Here is a 23,044-nt window from a genome sequence, read left to right on the forward strand (position 1 = left end):
GTACCACCGACGGCGAGGATATCCACGGCCGAGAGGATCTCCACGACGATTTCCGCGCGTACGCGACCCTAAACGCTCTTTACGCACGCCACGCACGCACGAATTCACGCACTCACGCAATGCCCGCCGCGGCTGGGAACGGCTGCGCTCGTTCACCCTCTCATCAGGCCGCGATCGCCGAAGCGCTGTGATTAAGCATCTTGGTTTCGGAAGAGACGATAACTCGTACCCTCAGACTCGCCGCAGTAAGTACACTTATCGGATACTTGACTTTCGATGCATCACTAAGCATTCGTGACTGTTACTGTCTTCGTTTGATAATTCTTATATTGCAAATTTTTTTAACCCTCTCTTATCATTTTCAGTTTTAGTTCGAATGAAAAAATTTTAATAAAATCTCGCGAATAATATATTTTTATAAGAAATTATCTCGTATATGTGATGCTATAAAATAACTATAAAATAATGATAAAAATATATTTATATATTCAAATGATTAATTTTTAACATCATAGTTTTTGTTCCATCGAGCAATTGAAGCATACTTATGATGATTGAAATTTAGAAGAAACAATATTTAAGAGTAATCTACTTATTTATCAAGTCTTAAAATTACCTGGTTTCTTCGCAATTACTAATAATCTGAAATAGATATATTATAATTATGCATTACAGAATAAAATTATAATATTTATAATATTTAAATTAAATTTGAACCGCGCCGTTAGTGCATTATTTTTAATGTAAAAAAACATGAATGAAATGTGTGGAGGATGGGTTGGAATAGTAAAGACGATTTGATTGTTTTTTTTTTTATTTGGAGCTTCGATTTGTGTGGATTATTTCTTTTCACTACGTGGAATCAATCTGGAGGTGCTCGGCTGCGAAGGGTGGAAATAGTGTTTGCGCGTACGGTCGGATAAACACCTGTCTGCTGGTAGAAAGAGAGTAATCGGGTAGGGCCATAGATCGAGAAGGGAAGCGGCAACTGCGTGTGCACGGATTGCTCGACCGAAACGCGAGTGATTCGATCCTTTCTGAACCATTGCGTTCGATTTGTTTCGCTGAAATATCGTCGTTCAATTCCCGTCTAAGCAATACCATGAGATCTTGGATCGCCGATTTATGTCTCGTCAATAGTTTCCCAAATTAAATAGATCGTTCTTGCATCGTTTGTTTATCCCTGAACATCAAGAAATATTCTCAGTGATTCTTCGCGAAAAATCAGTTTAATATTATTAATTAAATATATCATACGTGGAGTCTTATTTTATATAAAGTGCTTTATTATTATCATTTTTTCGAAATAGAGATTTTATTTAAAAAAATGATTATATGCATAATTACCGAGATTTAACAATGAAAAATAAATTATTTAAGTGATTTGAGCTAAACACTAAGCTTTTTAAAACAGTACAAGATACTGCTTATGAATTGATATTGTTTTCTAATTTATATAAATTCACAAAAGAGTTTAAATATCTTCATAAGAGTATAAATTTACATGATATTTAGAATTTCATGTTATTTTTATTAATTATATATCGTAAAGGCATACGATATGTGAAATATATGGGGGCTAATACGTGTACATGCATTCGTGATAACATCCTTCGCGCTTTCGCATGGACAGAATATTCTTGTCAAAGTTAGTTACGTATCACGTAGGAGGACAAAATGGATAGAACGTGGAAATAGGGCGATGAGATTATCTCGACTAATATAGCGAATGGTTCGGAATGACTGCAATTATTTCGCGGCGCGTGTTCTCGGTACCGATTGGTCGAAACCATCTCGCAATAAAGGGAGCCGAAGATCTCGTTAGATACACATACCGTTTGTCATATTTCTGTACGTTGAAATAAACGAGAAGAGAAGCTTTACTAATGTCAGATTGCATAAAAATGTCGTAAATTTTTTAACATTTTAGATATGATATTTCTGTTTTAAAGTTGCATAATAAACAGTTGCGCGGCCACAAGAAATTAATAAAACTTTTGATTCCTAATAAAGCAAATACGGTAAAATAGACAAGAAAGACGTGTCAAGAGAGATTTGCAAAATGTTAAATATTTAATTATTACAAAAGATAACCGAGGAATGTAATTATTATAAGAGATAATCGATGTATATGTGCACATTTCAAAAATAATTATCTGTGACAATTTGAATCACAAGGATTATATCGGTGGAAACGTTCAAGTTCGCACGTCCCTTTATGCAATATTGTAGTGTCGGTTCTTAATGGCTCTTTATGGATCACGACGGACAGGCGTGTGTGTACATTTTCACGAGACAATGTAGACTATAGCTACGCAGAACTTACCAGAGAAGACGCTTTATCGTGCCGGCTCGCACGTATACATTTATATTTAAGAGGGAGTACGAAACTTTGCTGACAACATGGCCGACACGACTCTGGGCTTTTCTACTCGCCACTCCGTCTCTGTCCCTCTTTCTCTCTCTTTCTTTTTCTTTCTCTCTCTCTCACTCTCTATTTCTCCTTTCGTCGCTTCTCTCTCGCAAGGACAGCCTTTATTCTATTCTCACCGTTTCTACGCCAGCAAGAACCGCCCACTTGCAACATGCTCCGCGAAGTAATTTTCGAGAAGAAAAAAATCGAGATCCGTATAAAAAGTCTAACTACTGCGACAACGTGTTCGTGGATTTTTCTCGGCGAAGAAATACGATTTTGTACTTAAAATATACCTCTATCTAAAATATCTTGCGATAATATTTTGGAGTCATTAGATCTACAAATTTCTCATATGAAAATTTTTTAAATCGAAGAGTTTAAATATAATGGCAGTACAAGTAACGATAAGAGATTGGAATTACACAAAAAATAAATTTAATGATTAAAGAGTCTTATACTAGAGAAAGTACAGTGATCGTATATGAATATAAATACTTTTCAATGAGTAAGTCATTACATAAGAGTCATTATAAGTAAGTTGAAAGTAGAAGAATAAATTAGCTAGCAAAACTTCATTTAATATTCGATTTTATCAATTTAATTATCGTTAAATAAACATATTAAAGAAATTATTAGAAAGCAATTCAATCTTTATCACTCTAGTAATATCTCTACATTTTTTTAGAAATGCAGTGCTATTTATTAGATATTTTTTGCAGTATCTTAAGCAGTAATATAAGAAAGAAAGATAGCTTTATACGAGATGCCGATTTGTAGAATGTGTTCTTTAGGGACGAATTGCGAATCAACGAGTCGGCGATCGGCAGACTCGTGTCAAGCACGTCAAGCCATTTAAGCGCAAAGTCACGCGAAGGTGCGACCGCGAAGCACGCAAACACGTCAACGCGGCATTTCCACGAGCTTTCGCTCGTATACCAGGTATTTGGTTAATCGGGAACGCGAAGGGATTACGCTGTTTGGACGGCCGGCAAGAATAACAGTCCGTAGCCTCGATCCGACCAAATAGAATCGTATACACACACATACATGCACATTTCGTATGATGAGATAAATTGAATCACGATCATCGGCTCTCTAGTTTCTCCAAACGAATTTGCTAAAAAAAGATGACACGCATGTGATTTTTAATTAATTCTTATTATTGAGCAAAAAATATGTTTTTTACAGTTACACAAAAAAATATTATATTAATGATAGGAAGAGTTATATAAAGAAGAGAAGTTATGTAAAGAAGAGAATGAAATATAGAGAGACTAAAACTATTCGCAAAATAATTTACACGCATTTCTTCGAAATTTTCTTTAACGTAACAATATAATTGTATAGTAAAAATGTATGATGGAAAACAAGAAAACGGCAAAAAATCGCGGATGTCTAGAACGAGCTTCTTACTACCCATCATTTTAAACGATATTATGATCTAAGGCGTCTTCGCTCAATCTCCCGCGGGTCTAATGTACGCAAAGCGGATTGGAGAATCAGAAGAGACTAGCGCGAGAACCAGCGTCGTCTTAACGTTACCTTACAATGATCCGCTGCACATACCGGGCTCTCCATCCTCTTTCTTCCCGAGCCATCTTTGGCCTTTCTCGAAAGTGCCGCGAGAAAGCTACGAGGGCGAGAAAGAGGGAAGAGAAGGAGCGAGCGGAAACTTTTCTTGTGCAAAGTACCACGCGGACTGGCTCGAGGTTATGAAATTCTGATGGCTCATAAAATGTAAGAAAATTTACAGACTTTGCCATCTCTCTCCCTCTCTCTCTCTGTCTCTTTTCCTTTCTTGCTCTCTCTCTCTTGTCTTCTGCTTCTCTGTCTTCTAGCTTGCCGTCCTTTCGCGTTTTCCGTCGCTTCTCTCCTCGACCTGCCGTCGTCGGCGGCTTCGCGAGATGAACGGAAGAGAGCGAACGGAGGGAACGAGACGGCGTAAAGTTTAAAACTCGCGGCAATCGATTAGGAGTCTGGCAAAGGAGACCTCGCCAGAGGTTCGCCTTCGCTACCTTTCTCTCTTTCTATTTAAATCGACGCTTGTTTTTCAACATTTTTTTATAAAATTGGACAACAAATGCTTCTTGTTGTTTGAGTTAAAATGTCAAATCTTAAAAAATGATTGATAACAAAATATCTGCTTTATATTTAAAAATATTTGTGAATTTTACATACAAAGGTAGTATGCAATTTATCCCAAAATATTGTTATTTTTTAAGCAAACATAAATTTACAAACTATTACTGAAAATCCTAGATAAGCGACTAGAAATCGTTTTAAAGGAAGAATTATCAGGTCAATCTATAGCGATATTTCTTGTAACGGAAAGTTTAGAGATAGAGATAAAATCAATATTTATTCGTAGGGAATGAGAGTCGCAATATAAATATACGATACCCGAGAGAACTTTATGGCGCTCGTAGCAAAAATGGCTGTATCCCTTCCGGAAACTACTTTCTCATCTATTAGAATGTTCTCTCACTCGTAGTCTGGACTGTAGGCAAAGCTTAATTAACAGCAAGCAAATGAATACGTCCTGATCACTCGAAATTACGCTTTCAATCGTCCACAGGACGACTTTGAAACTATTTTCGTCAATCTTTATTCGTCTTTCATTTAACTGTACAGATTGAGATGAACATAATTTTTCCCTCTTTCGGATGCATTGGTTTCCTTTAGAAGAAAATTTTATCAACATTCATAGACCATATTTTTTGAAAAATGTGTAAACATAGAAATAATTTGACATATATCGATAGAAAACTTGAATTATACTTTATGGATCGGATTTTTATCGTATTTTATGTGCAATAATTAATTCAGAAAGCGACTGGAAATTTTCCAGCGGGGAGTTTCAAGGCAACGAGGCTCGCTCAGCGCTCGCCAATCTCGCGCGAATAATTATGTATAAAGGCGGCGACGACGGCGGCTGGCGTTAGCGATGTGGTAGTGACTCGCCGCTCAAAATACGTCTAAATATTAATGAGCTGTCCCTGCCTACGGCATAGCACCTTCGTCTGGGCCACGTTCACGCTCTCTTCAGATAGTGTCTACGAGCGCCGAACATGTCGAGAAGTGTATAAGCGTGAGCACAATGTAACATAACTTTATAATTTTGTATCACGGCTATGCAAGAATTAGCGATCGATGCTCTCTTGCATATGCATTGCGAACAAAAGATGAGAAATATTTTTTAGGGGTAGAATAATTTACTGATATTTGTATTCAGAAATTTTATTTTGTCAAGTTGCAATAACTTTGATATTTGTTTTCTAAATTTTATCTTTTTAATACTTTAATTGCGATTATCCAAATAATTGCTAGAATGGACATTTTGCTGTGATACAAGCGCTACCGTATTCCTGTGTTGCATTCGGAGGCATTTTACAGGATTAGTACTTACTCCGACAGTGCTAATTCGCTTCTATCTTTCTTCGTCTCTCTTCTTTCTTCACCTCGTTATTCTCGTCGTAGCCTCTCTCTTTTTCTCACTCTCTTTCCTTATTCGGTACTGAATGGTCGGGGAATAAAGAGGCTCTCGGCATAGGAACAACGAGATGAGGGCGCAAAAGGGTTGACAGGAAGAAGTTACCTGATAGTTAATACAAAGACTGTCATGTAAGATGCGCCGTCAAGCGGTAGTCGCCTTCTCCCTCTGCTCCTGCTATCTTACCTTCTCCCGCCCTTTATTTTGTTCTCTTCTATTTTCCCAGGGCTCCTTCTCTTCCTAGCTGGCAGATCCTTCGGGACGGCTAATTGTGAGTGACAGTCGCAACGGGTAACGGGAGAGGGATCAACGTCACTCTTGAGAACTTCTCAAAAGCCTCGTTGACGCTTCTTCTCATTTTCAAAGATCGCTATAGCGGTTGCATCCAAAAATTCTGCAGTTCTTATAATTTATATAATTACTTGTGACAAGTATGATATGAAAATCGACGATGAAATAATTTTACGTTAAAGCAGCTAACAAGAGTACTTGACTGAAGAGGATTTTATTTTTAAACATTAATGAGAGAAAAGGAAGATTCTTTTTTTTTGAAATTTTTAAAATTATTCTTTATACGTTTTTTTATACGTTTATGAATAAATTAATCAGATTTTTTAGTAGGAAATTTAATGCTATTCTTTTTTATTAGGATATTTTTATTATTAATTCTGTGATTTTATTCTTAACATATTACATCAACTTTCATTTGCGAGAATATGATTGCGATCATATAATTACTAAAATATTTTAATTCTCTATTACATCTTCATTTCTATCACATCTCAGCTTAACAAGAAAGGCATTTCGTGAAACACGCATCTGGTCCCCCATCGAAGTGAGATGCGACCAATCTCGAGTTTATCTACCTCGAGAAATACGCCGGTGACTGTATTTACCATCTCTTGTAGGTACTTAATTTTGCTTTTGGAATGAAGTCCGGGGGGAGACGCTGTTGGATGGTGCCGGAAGGTGGGAAATGGCGTAGGTGTTACCGAAAGGTAAGAGTTGGTGCGGCCGGGACGTTGGTGTTGGTAGCACATTGAAATACCGGCGATATGCTCGAGGAGCGAGGCTGCAAGAAACTTCCGCCGAGTATTTTCCCGGGACTGTCTCTCACAATTAGAATACTCGGGGGGGAAAAGCCAGCCTCGTAGTCGTAGATGTGAAATAACGTGCAGATAGATGCCTATTACCTTCGTCGATTTTTCGACAGGGAGGGGATGAAACTAAATACAACGAAAATTTATCGCACACGTGAACTTTGTAACTTTGAAAATCAGAAACTTAACGGATACATGTAGGATTCAAATCCGAATATGCCTTGACGCTTTTAAGACATGTACGACCATCTTAAGGGAAGTTACGTATTTCTACGAATTATTAGAAACTGGTCAACCTAATTTAAAATATAAAGTTATGCAGAATTTAATACATAACTCGAGGAAGGTCTTACATAATTTTATCTCCTAAATTCTTTTTACCGCAACGGTTGCCAGTCAAGTCGACAGAGGAAAGTGCATTGCGATCGCGAAGGAATCGCGTGACGTGCAATTCGATGGTTCCGACCGACAGCTCTCTCGGAATAGTTGCTTATCGGCCGAGTGGTGAGCCGGTTGGGTGTGTGTCTTTAGAAAAGCATTAGTGTCCGGAATTAATTGATCGCGGAGAAGGGAAGCGGATACCTACGAGCTTACATACTCCTATCTCTCTCCCTCTTCTTCTCTTTCTCTTCGTCCCTCTTTCTCTCTCTTTCTCGCTTCCCTGCTTCCTTGCCGTGCAGGGTGCAGGGTAATATCGGTACTAGTCTGTACCAGTCGATGAGCCACTCGCCGCGCTTCCCCTCTTCAGGGCTCCTCTTGCATCGTTCGTACACACGAGCGCGGCGCAACGATATAATCTGCTACTTCGTTCCTCGTGACTTTCCTCGCGAATTTTTTGCTATCAAAGTACCTTACAGCACGTATGAATTACGTTTCCTTAACATATTATCTATGATCCACGAACATTCTCTCTCAGATATTAGGCAGAGAAATCTTTGATATAGTGGATTTAATTAAAAATACGAAATCTATGATGATGTGAAAACTGAAGCCCTCAGATGCTGTAGTTTAGAAGAGATGTAGAATCTGTGAAATTTCTAATCTCTGAAATTTAAAATATCCAGTTGTTATAATGAGTAGGAAATATGGCATTTTTACACCTGAATTTGTTAAGGGAGGTTTTATACATTAAACAAATTCGCCCTAGTTTTTCCCTAATGCAAATTTTCATTCAAAATCCGTTTAGTAGGACTAATTGAACATTGCACGATTCTATTTCGATTATTTTTACGTATAAGAGACTCGCAATATATTCTCTCTTGACGTCATTCTCGCGTTATCGCTGAGAATTCTCAATGCCAGAGGCGAACAGGCCGGTTAGAAACGCTTGTTTGACGAGGTCGAGGGTTATTAAGCCGAGACTGCAGACCACATCAGAGCCAGCCAGAAAGGCCCTTTGGCATGTTTACCTAACCTGCAACCTTTTCCTATCCGCACATCTTATTTGTCTATTAAAATTTATGATGATCTAGAGAGACAACGATTCCATTAATCACATTTTTACATATTTCTATTGTTCAAACACAAACAGAAGTTTCCTAGTGTTTGAATAATATATATTTAAATATTATATTTAAATAGCACAAGAAGTCTTATCTATTATTAAGTATACGATAATCTAACATGCATTTAAAAGTTATAATTACAGTAATAAAAATGTGTTTGCTACACATATTAATTATTACTTGTACACTTTTGCATCGTGCATTCCCCCAATTATATTAGAAGATCGGTACTTAATTGCAACTCTTATGTGCAGATCAATTAAAAGTTTTGTAACATTGCCTGAATACTTTAGCGTTATGTTACGAGCGAATTATTTCATCGTTGCGTACGTTAATGGAATTCACAGCTCACTCAGAGCGACGATTTCTCTCTTCATCATTTACTATCTTAGCCAGCAGAATTATTATTCGCTTGTATCGTTCGGAATCTACGCATCTGAACTTATTTAAAATTGCGTATCTATCCGTCCGTCTAATTCAGCAATGGCCACCGCCAACTATCCGAACATTTAGGCGCAATCACGAAACCAATTGGAATCGGTAAATATCCTCGGCGGCTGCAAAGGCAAGATTGCCGGTCGGGTGAGGGGTGGCCGGATATCGAGGTTCGCGGGGTTCGGGTGTGTGAGCGCTTAGGACTCTCGTAGTCGAGTTGATATCCGGCAGATATGTCCTTGAAGCATGCGAGCGTAATCGCGATCAGCCGCGACGCGGGGGCGGCAGATGTAAGACGGATAACGACGGATACGTTATACGCTTATACACGTTCACGTAAACGTTTCCACGCGCTTAGCGTAATGGATATGCGCGTTAGTATCACTCTCTCTCACCCCTTTCCCATCGACCCTTCTCCTCTCGTTCCCTCGCTCCGTCTTCCTCTCCCGCTCTTGCTTTCTCGTCGTAGATCTGTACGCGATCCGTCCCTCTGTACTCCGCGAATCTGCCTTTGGGCGCGATGCAGAAGCCGCGGGTTCCAAGATCCGACGTGATAAGTGGTTAAACGGCAGTAAGTAAATGTTATAACCATGCCGCGCACTGGTACGCTCCTCTCTCAAAGCCGGGATCGCTGAGGCTGAGTTACGAGGCCCCGAAACGGTAATACGCGGTACACCCAAGTGGCAGGGCGCATTATGAGATTGAGATTAAGCGTGATACGACGCGCGTCGCTCGGATTATTCATTAACAAAAAAAGGATCTTCGTCGCGATATCCTCGCTCCAATTTTATCGCGTATAATCAACGAGTAATAATGACGAAGGAATAAACTTCTCTCGCTTTTCTCGTCGTCCCGGACGAATATGATAAACCGTACCATCCAGGTCGACGGTGGATGCAAAATGACGCCAACGAAACGGCACGTGACTCGAAGATGCAAATTAGCTCGGGACCGTAAATGAAGTCGTTAGGAGATGTTGCTGTAAAACGTTGTTTGCCCGTCGTCTCGTTTTACTTGTTCCGGCCACGGGGCGCACGCTATCGCGAACTGCATACTTACGATAATACGTGAAATTAATGATTATCGCGAGTCAACTGCGAAAGTTTCGCACGTTAATTTATAAACGTAATATATCGTTGGACCGCCGTGCTCCGCGTTATGGCTATTGCTGATGTCGCCGCGCGGTTATGAATCACGTCCTTTGACAGAACTAAACGGTACAGAGTCGCGTCCCCTTCTGCCTACCGCCTTTAACCGACGAAGGGGGTCTTCACCACCTAGACGAACTCCGGAACGCGAACGATATTGTTAACAACTCTGCTCGCCTTAAATTATGCCCGTCGGGTAATTACAGGGAGGCACATGACATTCGTGCATGGGAATAATTAATTCTCGCGATTACGTTCGCCTTCGCTTCCTCTGTATCTCAACGCGTTCCACCGTCGTATCCTCTGCGTATCGCAACTCGAGAAGTATGAGTGACGAAGATTCTCAGCGATACTTTCTCACTGTATTATTTTTTTTCTGATTACAGGTAAATAACACGTCCTTTCAACAGAGTCGCATTAGGCAGAATACTTACTTACAACTTTCGAGCATTTTTCTGTCGACGAGTGGTAAGTCAAAAAAACAATCTATCTCGAATATAGTTATGCTAGCGAGACATTAATCAAATGTACTAATGCAATTAAAGAGCTCCGATAACGAAATTAATTCGGGAGTTTATATTGCTTTGGTATTAATTTTTTCGGATTTTTTAATATCAAACACATATCAAATTTCAATATCAAAGGAGAAAGAATCGTTCTCTTTTATCTTCTTCAAATTTATTAATAATTTAAATTTATTAATAATTTTAAATTTAATAATAATTTATTATACATTTCGTGTCATTAATTGCACAAATTTTTCGATTAGTCTCACTAGCACAATTATTCTATTCTTGTCATAAACAGAAAAGCGAATCTATTATGTAGAAAATTTAAACAGTCAATCGGGAGACCGTGAAAACGTGCGTTTTATCGATCGAAGATCCGTCAAAGTCCGATCATAATCTCGGCCTCGCGCAAGGCGACGTCGATGCCTGTTCGCTTTTAAGGAGCACGAAAGTGGTCTCCGCTGTAAAGCCGACGGAAGGGCCAGGAGCCCGAGTCGGGAGTAAATTAGTAATTAGAAATCTGATACAGGTAAGGTAAGTCGGTGTTGTTTCGGCATCGCGTGGCTCTCTCCGCGTCGCGTGGACTCCTGGCGACAGGCACGGCCTCGCGTGACCCGACGCCCCCCATCGGGGCAGCTTTGGCCGCGGGGGCGAGCACACGGGCAATCGTTGTCAGGAGGGGGAGGGAGGGAGGGGAATGAGCAAAGGGGACGCCGTCTTGGAAAACGTAAGGGATGACAATTATGCCCTACAGGTAATTGCCGGGTTGCAGCTAAACGGAACGCACGCCCCGGTTCGCCCTTCCGCGCCACCTGAAACGCGAGCTTTCGCTAGAAAATCATGGGCTTTAAAAAGCGTCACGCTCCTCTCCAATTTATCGCGGTTTTCGCCCCTTCGCGATCTTTCCCCGCGACCGAGTGCAGCAAAAATGCGTCGCGTCCGACGCATTAATTATTTCACTTTCGTGCATCGTTTGTCATTGAATTTCTATTATGTCTGTTGTCGGGTATATATTTTAAGTACGTGTCAATCTTCTTTTTTTACTTAGTTCTTTTTATTTAGACTTTATTTATAACATTTTTAAAACATCGAGAAGAAGTTAGTCTCATTACGCTAATGAAATGAGACGTTTTTTACATTATCGTGAATAGATTATGAATGTATAAATCATATATATGTAGAATGCAGAGTGCATATCATCGCTAGAATTCGAAAAGAATTGAATATAATACCGGTGCAAAGTAAACAGTATAGTTTTCTTATGTGTGTAACTTTATTCTTTTCTCAGTAGTTAAGCATTCTTTTCTGTATTTCTAAAATTTAGTTAAAGTTATTTCTTTGCATGCGTGTTATATTTACATTGGTCATATGGCACAAAAATATTATAAATATTAAAATTTCGCGAAGCGAATTGAAGCGTTAGAACTACATTTCTATAATATTTTCCTTTTATTGTCCCGTGGATGTATTTGAAACTATAGAAGCATTCTGAGGCTAATATTATGACGTAGTGCGTTCACATTATGCTCATATACATATGCATTAGCGCGGCTCTTGCATGTGTGCATAAACCTCGCAGAAATATTAATAAGGAAGCAGGTCAAGGAAATTGCAGCTTATGGCCCAACATCGTTCATTCAACCTGAACTTTCTTGTCACTTACGTTGCGAAAGAATATCCATCAATGGTCTCGAAATTAAACTGCAAAGAAAAATAGCGCATTAAGTATAACCAACTTGCTCCATATCGCAATCATCCATCGAGAATTGTTTCAGTCGCTCTAGTTGTGTAACAAAAAGTTTCACTCTTTAGTTAGAATTGAGGATTTAAAATTAGATGATGGATTAAAAAAATTGATTTAAAATTAGATGATGGATTAAAAAAGATTGATTTAAAATTAGATGATGGATTAAAAAAAATTGTAACGAAACAACATATCTTATATTGAAATTCTATCGATAAATATTAAATTATCAGTACACAGATTTTTCGTGCAATATGCACTGTATCTGTCATTGTGTATTTTTTTTCGGAAAACAGAATCTCTTACAGTCGCAAATTTCCGTCGAACGCGCTTTCACCAACACAAGGAAACGTACGACTCTCGACATTCTATCGTCACTCAGGCGAATCGGCGCAAGAGTCTGAGAAAAGACGAGGGTCAGAGGTTGCGGAGCATCGGGGCGTGTCGCGACGACAATATCGCGAGTCTTTCTCGTATCTTCGTTCCCTTCAACGACGACGACGACGTCGATGACGATCGTTCGGAAAATTGGCTACAAATGTGTGTTATTTTGCCAGGTAGAGCGGCGTACTACAGGCGCATACGCCCGACATCCATTATGCACGCGGTCCCTGTAGAAGCCGCCGGCCGGCCGACGCTTGTTTCGCACGCGCTTTTTCCCACGTGCTTGTAAGCCACGTAGCCCGATCGGACTATGCCTTTACCTAGCTAGTGTACGTCTATGAATGTCTACGTGGTGTGGAGGATGCGGGTCTCTACACATCTATTCTGTCACCTTTATATCAGCTTGACGCAGCCGATTCTACGTCTTGGCCACGTGGCTCGTAAAGACGGACGTAGGTCTGCGTCGTCGCATACCGAGCTCCCTTGTCGCCGTATGTCGCGATCAGTGTATTTTAAACCTTGGCACGCTTTGTTTTGGCTTACGTGTTCGACAATTTTCGCGCTTAATCGTTCGTAACTGACTTACGCGTCTCTCGAGTATCAGAGAAGGAAATTAAAAGAGGTTTCTCTATTAATTTACGATGATTAGAACGGGAATTTCTTGATTATACGTTGCAGTTGCAGTGATTCAATTGTATTTAAAATGTGTTAAATTTCCGGACAATACTGCTTGGACGGATATGATTCCTACGATTTTAATTAAAACCAGAGACAGTTGAATTTTACTGCATCTCATTATTCCTAGTGTATCGTCGAATTTAATTACGTACTATCGCGATGTAAGTATTAAATGGAAAACATATATATATTAATTTAAGGAATTCAAAAAATACGATAAAGTGTCAATTAAAGAATTTGAGGCACAGCAACATCTAAGTTTTGAAAACAAGCAATCGAAAAATATAATGATTCATTACTAATACGTATAATTAAATGCAATATATTACATATTTTTTCGAAAATATTAGAGCGTCTGATTTCGAGCATAATTGGATTTATATATAAATATATATGAAGCAAAAAAGTCCTCGCACGGTTCTAGCACCTTAGCGTGCTGCTGCTCCAAGACCTGCAATTAATTTTGTATTTTGTTGCTGCGCACCAAGTTCGTGGACATTTAAAAGGGCTTCATGTCTCGCTCTTTCCATTCGTGCACACGTCGGTCTCGCGAGGGGAGCCCTGAAAAAAATGGGAAAAAAATGGCGCGACGCTCGACAGTGTGATATCGTGTCGTTCGAGTGGCGGTCGCATGCCAACCGGAGAATTACCGTCGAGTGGCTAGAGTTACCGTTAGGAGAACACGTATAGAGTCTGACGCGCTCGCATGACGAATGTCGATTCGATAGCTCGATTTCACCTGGCTCGCAATTCCGATGCCACTCCGACACCCCCGAGAAATTTTACACCGATCGATCGCGATTATCCTTTCCTGGCCGTCGAAAATTCAGTGCAAATCGACGACAGAATCCGGATATTTTAATTCGATTCAATCGTCTAGAATATCTTTAAAACAAGAGAATCGATAACAATTAAAGCTCTGAATGTTATAATACATCTTGTTCAATTTATATATTCATGATAATGTAACATCCCTTTTTTTAATTTGTTGCTATTAGTAAGATTTATGCAGAAATTTAATTATATTCGTGCAAGTTTTCAGTAAGGTTGTGTTTCTAAAAAAAAACAGATGCAAATATGACGTAAGTGTCATATAATATGAAGCTCAATAATCGATCAGCGGAGATAATGGGAGGTTCATGCGTTTTTAAACCGCGATTGCACAGCACGGACGATGCAGTATTCATTAAAATAAAACCAGAAGCTCTATTATTATGACGATTATATGCGTTTTTGCGAGCGCCCTTCGGTAAGACGGCGAGTAATTCTTTTGCGTGAACGTCGCTACTGGCAAGATAGGGTTACTCTGTCCTGCGCGTGGAATCGTAAGCTTGCATGGTCATTATAAAGCCATTAATCATATAAATAGGGCGAAGGAGGCAGGACCGTGGAGGGTGGTTCGAGTGAGAGGACGGTCAAGTCGAGTGAATTATCGATAACTCAGACCTTCGAGTTTCCTGCAGCGAGACCGACGATACGCTTGCGCCTATCAATTAATCGATCTGTGCACTCGTGCTCGTCCTTGGAAAACCTTCGTCATGCACTACTTATATTTCGGCTTTTGTCTCCGAAATTGTGCTATTCGGTAGATATATTGTTTAGATTGTAGAATTATAATTCGTCGATTTAATTAATCCTTACATGCGATTCAGTAAAATAATATTACATATTTGAACTTAAAATTCGGTCAAATGAGTAACCAGAGATTTTTTTACATGAGCAATGTGATACGTATTGAAATTAGAATTAAATTAGAAATATCATGCCTATTGTATTCGTAAGATTGAATTTTTCACAAGTCCGAAGATCTTTTCACATATTTCTAAGCGCATGTTTATTACGGAAATATTCGGGAATGCACGACTATATTACGGGAATAAAGTGAATCATTAAGTCAGCGACGTGGACTTCTTCTTCGGCGTTATACGAAGATGTTCTATTCTCAGACGACTCTTAGACGAGGGATGAGGAGCGCTGCGGCGAAAATCGTGGGCTGGAGCGGGGATTACTCATCCAACCGAAAGGAGATTTCACTAAGCTTTCAGATTTTACCCTCTTAGCCGACCAAGGATTATAAAACGCAAATACGTCCCGTGATTAGTGAGGATAAAGTAAACATCGGCCCTCCGTCGCGGCTGTTGCTCGTGCGAAATATTCTAGAGAAAGCGACGACTCTACGAAGAAGTCGAGGGAAACAGCGCGACATCCTTAGCAATTCTTGATTTATCTGAAATAGGAATATATGAATTTTGCACGTGCGTTTAAGTTAAGATTAGCACAAGGAATTCAAGTTAGACTCAAATAAAGGAGATTTTAGTAATAATTTTTAATATTTTTTAAATTAAATTTTTTAAATTAATTAGTAACGAAAATTTTGTTACTTACTTGTTCTTTGGCAAAATAAATTCGTTTGAAAAGTATTGCAATTATACTGTATATTTAGGAAGAGTGTTGGAGTTTATATTAGTAGCAGAAAATTAAAGAATAATTTAAGATACTTATCGCATCAATCTACGTCTTGGTACGATATGATCGATTATTTTTTCCATCATGTTGACGATCATTTTTGATGGATCGGAAATCCAGAGATCTCGAGAGATTATCGATATCTTAGATATTCGTATCGAAGACATGGTAGACCGAGCGGGACCGAGTCCGAAATTCGATATAATTTCGAGGGTAATTTCGAGATAGCCACTTTACGCGGATAAACTGTGGGAAGATAGAACTTTAGAGCGCGGGGAAGCCTCAAGCATCCTACGGAAGTCTGGCTCTAATTAAGCGGCCCCTACTCCTGCCACGGCTCCTTCACTCATCATCTTTCATCTCGCTCTGCTTGCCCCGCCGTCATCCTCTTCGGCTCCTCAGCATCCTCGCCGAAGTCTGAGGTGAAAGTAAGCATCCGTCCCGCGTGTTATCATATTCCTGATTGTTATGTCTTCGCTGACGATATCCTACTGCTCTCGTGTTTTCTCTCTTCGCTTCTCCTATTTCATCTACTTCTCGCAAATCACGGTCTCTCTCTTTCTCTTTCTCCCTCTGTCTCTCTCTTGAATTATTCGGTTCAATAATTTCTACTCTACAACGGTTTTTCTCTCGATCTCTTTCTACGTATCCGCTCCGTTCGCGCTGTTTCGCTTCTTTATGGCTGCCTGGCAATACAAGAGAGTACAAGTTCCTAATTAAATTCCACTCTTTTCTAGCGAACCTTTTTTTAGGTTTTCTCAACCGCACCTTAATTGCGCGGGAATCGAGATGGCTGTTGCCCTCATCAGCCACTCGGCCACTGATCCTCCGGTCGCGTCTTCCTTTTCTCTCTTTCTCTCCTGCCTCCTGTAGTCTGCTCTCTTAATTGGCGCATAATTATGTAAACAATTCCGACGTCGCGCTTCCCGACTCTGACGCTTAGCCACGAAGTTAGAGCTACCCCTGTTCTCCAATGCTGCAAGTCTCAAAATTATCTCGAAATAAAGTTCCAAATATAATTCAAGTATATAATTCAAGAAGACAAGTTTATATGAACTTTAAAAATTGATCAATATCAGCGAGATATATCTATTTGGTTGTCGTATATTTGACAATATTGATTAATTAAAAGTAAAAGTGATTACATATGCGTAAATATATAAAGTTGGAAATCTAGCCAAAAGAAAAATTCGTAACTTGTAGTAAATGTGTTATATTATATGGGAACTTATTATAGTGAGATAATTTGCAGCATATGACAATTAATGTATGTCTTTGTTCAATATATTGGATTATCAATAATGCCTGTTACATTCTTGAAAGAAAATTGATAAATATTATAAAATGCTTAATGATTCATTAATAATATTTATTTTTTGTCCGGAGTATTTAATGGCAATATTACGATAGAAAGAGTTGTCTCTTTAATCATGCTGATATTTTACGAGTTTACCGCTCGCGACGGAAAACTGCGGATTAACAAAAATCCAACGGAGCAACGATCTATTTACAGCGAATCGGGGGTTGGTTGAGCGAGAGGCGGATGGTTTGGCAGAGTAGGCAGGTGGAAGGGGAGAGGGTGAGCCGTGCTTGCGGCAACATTATCTAAAATTCAAGCTGTAATTACTTTGCTGGGCGGCGCTCCGCTTGATTTATAGTCATCGCGCGATGCAGCTGCGTGGGTGTAAGTAATTAAAAATGTACCATCGCGTGGAACGGCACCCTCCCCCACCTCGTAGGAAGACGGTTTAGAGCGGGAAACCCGAGGAGGTGTGGGAATTAGGGGTTGCTGCTTTTCTCAAACCCCGTGTATCGTACCGCGCGACGAATGAAGATAATCGATCGGGAATTTTGGTTATGATTTTCTGGGAAGTTAAAGCGAAAAAGATACTATATATATTCAATATTTCAAGATAATCATCTTTTAAGTTTGCTCTTAATATTCACGTTAGTTTAATATACATATACATAGGCATTAATTTTACAAGACACACTACTTGCATTACCAAATATTTGTTATATATGATATGAGGAAAATAATAATCTATTTCCGAAAATTAATATTCGTAAAAATCTCTCGTATTTCTGTCATATAATTTCCTTTTTTTATTTCTAAGATATATTTCATATATCTTGGAAATAAAATAATTTATATCGTTTTGTAAATAGAAAGAAGAAGTCTCTTTTATACGAGAAACCATCTGATTTTAAATTATTAAGCACGAATATAAAATAATGCTATAGCATCATTAGACATAGAGATTGTCTTTTGAAACATTGCTCTTGTTCAAAGGTATCGATAAAATAATTATTTAAAATAATTAAAATTTTAAATAATTAAAAATAATTATTTATTTCATTTTTATGTAAGTAAAAATAATTATTTTTTTTTCGTTTTTATGTAAGGTACAAAAAATCAGATAACACTTCACGACCACTTTATAGACTATTATAGACGGAATTGAATCTCGGACTTGATGGCCGCTTGCCAGGAATCGACCGCGACCAGCAGTTTGCGCTCACGTGATCATATTTTTCGAAATGCGAGTGCGATTATCATTTCTTATGCAATCGGTAACGATTAAATGGATACGACGACGATCAATTTGGTCGGAGACCAAAGACAGTCATGGCGGTTTAGTTGGCACAGTCTCCAGGTTAATTGGCCATTCATGGTTAATTTAGTCCGGCGTAAGCCCGACTATAGGCGATGGAAACGACCCTTTCGACCCTCGGGAGACCGACTCGTCGATTTCGTATTCGTCTCGTGATGGACTGGGTGAGTCTCGTCAATCGTCGGTACCGATTCGATTTCAGGATCTTCCCCCTCCTTCCCTTCCTCCGCGAGTTTCTCGGTCGCAGAGTATGATGCGTTCGCAAAAACGCGGATGCGCTCGCGGCGCGTATTAATTAGCCGGAGTCTACTAACGAGTGTGCGAATAAACGGTTCGTGACCGGAAGGGGGAATAAAAGGGGGAGGGAGAGGGTGGCAGACTTGCGAATCGTAACAGTTGTTACGATGATAGCGGCTGCGAACGAGGTAAGAGGGTGGAATGCAGATTGGAGAAAAACGTTACCCGGGACTGACGAGGGGGACCGGGCGGGGTCGGGCGCGATTTCGATTCGAAAGTTCGGTACTTTCGTGCTCGTGTGCGTTCCGCCGCGCGATCTGTTTTCGCGGGTAATTAAGAGAGCTCTAATGAATGGCCGCGTTTTTAACGACCGCCGCGCTGCGCGCGCTTCCGCCTAACTCTATGTATTTTCGCGAGGAACTTTCTCTCAGGATAATTTGCACGAGAGATATTTGTGCGTCACGCTGAGTTATATCAATGTCTTAAATTGTAGCGGCGTTATTCCGTGATTTAATTGACGTGCAGTGAATGAGCACAATATAGAACAAGGTGAATGCTTTGCATATGTTATATTAAGTTATTCATGTCAATAATAATGACTATTCTCTCTTTGATTGTCAATTGTATTTGAAAAGTAGATGTAGGAATCAATGATTGAAAAATTATGACATAAATTATAAGTAATATTTGCTTTCAATCTCCCCAACTTTTCTCTATTGATGTACAAAAAGAAATAGCAATTAATAATATGCGAAACACCGCGATAACTCCTCGAGATTCGAATTTGAATCCGCAATGGTTGGTCGGGGAGAGGAGGAAGAGAGAGGATTGTTCGCTTTGGCGACATAGAATTCAAGAATACCTCGGGGAGATTACTAATGCGGGCTAACTACGGCCAGGACCTCTAAGACGATGTCTGAGGATCTCCCAAGGAAACTTCCAGTCGTTATTGCATTCTCGTATGAGGGTGGCTGCGAGATAGGGCGAGAAAGAGGGAGGGGAAAGGGAGTTAGACAGTAGAATGTACGTGGTGTTCGCGTTACCTATAACCTATTCCGGACGCGTCAGCGCATGAATGAACTTCTCCCAGCGGTTGCTTATCCACTTTCGTACGTGTTCCTCTAAACGCGACCTGCGACGGACTCGCGCAGCCGTCTTCCAAGTTATTACTTCGTCGGCGAATCCGCGATTCCGTGGACTGCATGCTCGCCCGTTCCGCGTACTCTTCTATAGCTCATCGCTTGGAAGACGAGCTTCCGGGACTTTGAATCGACAGAGGCAACTTCGTTGCTTCACCGAGGATATAGTTGAAATCTATGCATTCCTAAGTTACTGGAGATACGAAATTTGGAAGTATCGGACGCATTAAGCATATCATTATCATGATGAGAATAATCTTCCGAGAACAATTCGATTTTATTGGAAATTCAAAGATATAGTATATATGTATTTTTACATGAATTTATAGATTTCTACATTTCTGAAACATGCTTTAAACTTACAAGTCATGCTATAAATTTATTTTAGAAGATTTATAATGTTATACGAGAAGATTAAAAATATTAAATTTATTATTAAATATCAGAATGTTACATTTGTATAATGTTTGCATTGAATGCAATTGATTAAATGCTGCTGTTAATGATCAATAATATAAAGGTGTATACATTTCAACGTAAATACATTAACATTGATTAATGCATCACAATTTAGCACGCGCCAAAGTGTTTGTGCTTGCGTAACGCGAACTAACTTAATCATTTATATTGCTCGAGTCAGAGTGGTTAGAGTGTAATTCGGGTTAATGATTGAATGGTCAGGCAAACCGAGTCTATCCTTATGCGAGGTCTTGCGCGTGTCTGACCAGGTCTAAAATCGGAATGGGACAGGCGACCCTAGACGCCGCAATTCACACATTGAATGCCATCCGGATCCTCGACGTCTATACCCACTTCTAGACCCTCGTCCATGGTTTCCTCGTCGGCCACGTTATCTCGTATCGGGAGAGAGCGGGTAGTCGGTGGGGAAACCACTTTGGTAATCTTCGAGTTTACAAGACGCAAACAGCTTAGGTGGTAACGCACCGATAAGATCTGAGTTTCTCCTTTCCCGATATACCACTGATAGCCGTCGTTAGGCCGCAGTTAGGACTTCAGCAAACCTCTATAGAGACTACCCTTTGGCCCAGTCCGTTCGATGTTTTGCTATCTAGCATCTTGTGTACCTTTGTCAGTGATAAGAAATCTCCAGATTCAATACTAAGCTTGCTCTTCGGGCTTTCGTACTCTAGGAGAAGTACTCTATTTAACAATAATCTAACGTACTCTATTTAACAATAATCTAATAGTGACGATTTAATAGAGCATGTGCAGTTTTTCTCGATGGGCGAAACTTTGATTTTAAAATTTTGGATTAGTTGCAGGCATGTATATAAATAAAAATTAAATTTTAAGTTTTTTTTAAATTTAACAGAAAAAGCGAAGAAAAATATTTTCTCGAAAGAGAATTTTTGCAATTAATCGCATTGTAAAATGGTTGATTTTTTTGACACCGTGGAGCAAAGGGATGCCTTTGCGAGCGAGTCGCTCGGGAAAAACAGGCCATTTCACAGGTCTTTGCTTTTAAACCTATCTTCGATGGCTTCTTCGACGGAAATCCTTTTGTCATTCTTCAACGCCTTTAAAGTTTTTAAGAAAGCTTTCTAAAAAATTTCAATCTAATATAATATTTGATATATTTTAATAAGATATTAAGTTTTTAATGTACTTTATAAGTTTTGAATTATTTTTTAGAATAATTTAATATTTTGTTTGTTACTTATAAATACTTTGTCACACAATGATAGTTTAATATTATTTATTCTAAACAGGATTTATAAAGGTTTACATTTTTAAAGGTAATCGTATCGCGCATGTAATTCGCCTTAATCGCCGGGACAAGCTTACCAAACGTTGCCGGCTTTGAGTTTAATATATGCCGTAAGCCGTAAGCAAGAAACCTCCTCGGTATGTCTCGCGGCGTGTGCGAGAATTTATCCCACGGTGGTGTTCTTTTTCCCATTACCAAATGCAAATATGGGTCTAATTTTAATTTTACGTGTATTAAAATCCGGAATCTCTTGGTTACCCAGCTGACGGAGGAGGAAGAGAAGAAGAAGAAGAAGAAGAAGCTCGCCTTCAGGATAAGAAAGGCGGATCGTGCAGAGTTGCTACGAGGAGTGGGACGGGGGTTTCCGTTGGGATTAGTTGGAAAGCGATTTCATCCTCGTGGGTGGTTGCAGCGAAGAAAATGTTCCCTCTCTCCACTCTCGCCTCGCTTTGGTGGAAAGCCGGGTGAAAACCAAAGCGCGAAATTAGAATACAAACCCATCAGTGGCGGTGTTGGTAATGTTAGGTGCTCTCGTGAGGAGAAGGATAGGAGAAACGAACGACAGAAGGAGGGAGAGAAAGAGAGGAGTCAAACTGAGACAACAGACAGATTTCGAAGGAAGCCGCGCTTTCGACGAGATTCTAATTTACATACGCTCCATAAGATAACGTAAGAGAATCTACGCCATTCTCCCGGAAAATACTGTAATTGGTTAAGTCGCTTGTGGTGGAAAACACGACGCGAATTGTGGGATGTATATGTGTTATTGAAATTGACTCTCATGTGTCTCTCTCTTTCACGATTTTAATTTTTAATTAAAATAAATATAGATTTATACTCTCCAAATTTCAGAAAAAAAACTCTACGTTGTGTAGTAGAAAGGGAAATAAAGTTAATTTACCGTGCGATCATTGTAATTCACGTTGAACTAGCAAGTCTTCCTGATACTAATGGACGTTTATTGCAACGGCTGTGTTCGCTCGACCGGTGGTCCGGGAGCCAGGTGGGCGGACAAAGAAGCCCGATCCTCTGGCCATTGAGAGTAGGTCCAGACGGAAAGTTTCCACGAGCTTGGAAACCTAGACCGACCGACGGGAACTTTGGTTCCCGATGGTTGCTTGGTTAGCTAGAAACTCGGTGAAGCCCAGTCAGCGTCCTGGCGGACCGCGTCCTCTCGATGTAGCCGAGCTACATCGTCGACGGCGTTCACGTGGACACGATTCTCCTCCTTGTTCTCGCCAGTGTCGACGATAATTACCGCGGTGACTGCTTTTGTCCGGTTCGAATCATCAGGGTTTCCTTCTACACTCCTCGATGCCTTTGTCGAACTCGATAATCGGTATTCCCTGCGAATTACAATCACCAGATGAGAGGAAAATTTCTTGGCCAAACGCAAACTTGGAACAAAAATTTCTTTTAAAAGATTGAAATCGATAACGCATGAAAGTT

At 39.7% G+C, this 23,044-nt stretch overlaps 1 protein-coding gene and 1 long non-coding RNA gene across 5 annotated transcripts in view; both read left to right on the forward strand.

Moving 5' to 3' along the window:
• LOC145962059 (uncharacterized) lies at positions 1-22,481 on the forward strand. The gene is made up of 3 exons (XR_014435799.1): positions 1-245; positions 10,481-10,562; positions 21,858-22,481. It is a non-coding gene; the product is annotated as an uncharacterized LOC145962059 (long non-coding RNA).
• Positions 1-23,044, forward strand: part of LOC145962052 (uncharacterized) — a 282,741-nt gene that overhangs the window by 116,009 nt on the left and 143,688 nt on the right. The gene's annotated exons all lie outside the window — the stretch shown is intronic.

The sequence above is a fragment of the Camponotus vicinus genome, unplaced genomic scaffold, assembly GCF_025532165.1.
Source record: "Camponotus vicinus isolate PSW18456_S1 unplaced genomic scaffold, iyCamVici1.0 SCAF_11, whole genome shotgun sequence".
In the NCBI taxonomy this organism is placed as follows: domain Eukaryota; kingdom Metazoa; phylum Arthropoda; class Insecta; order Hymenoptera; family Formicidae; genus Camponotus; species Camponotus vicinus.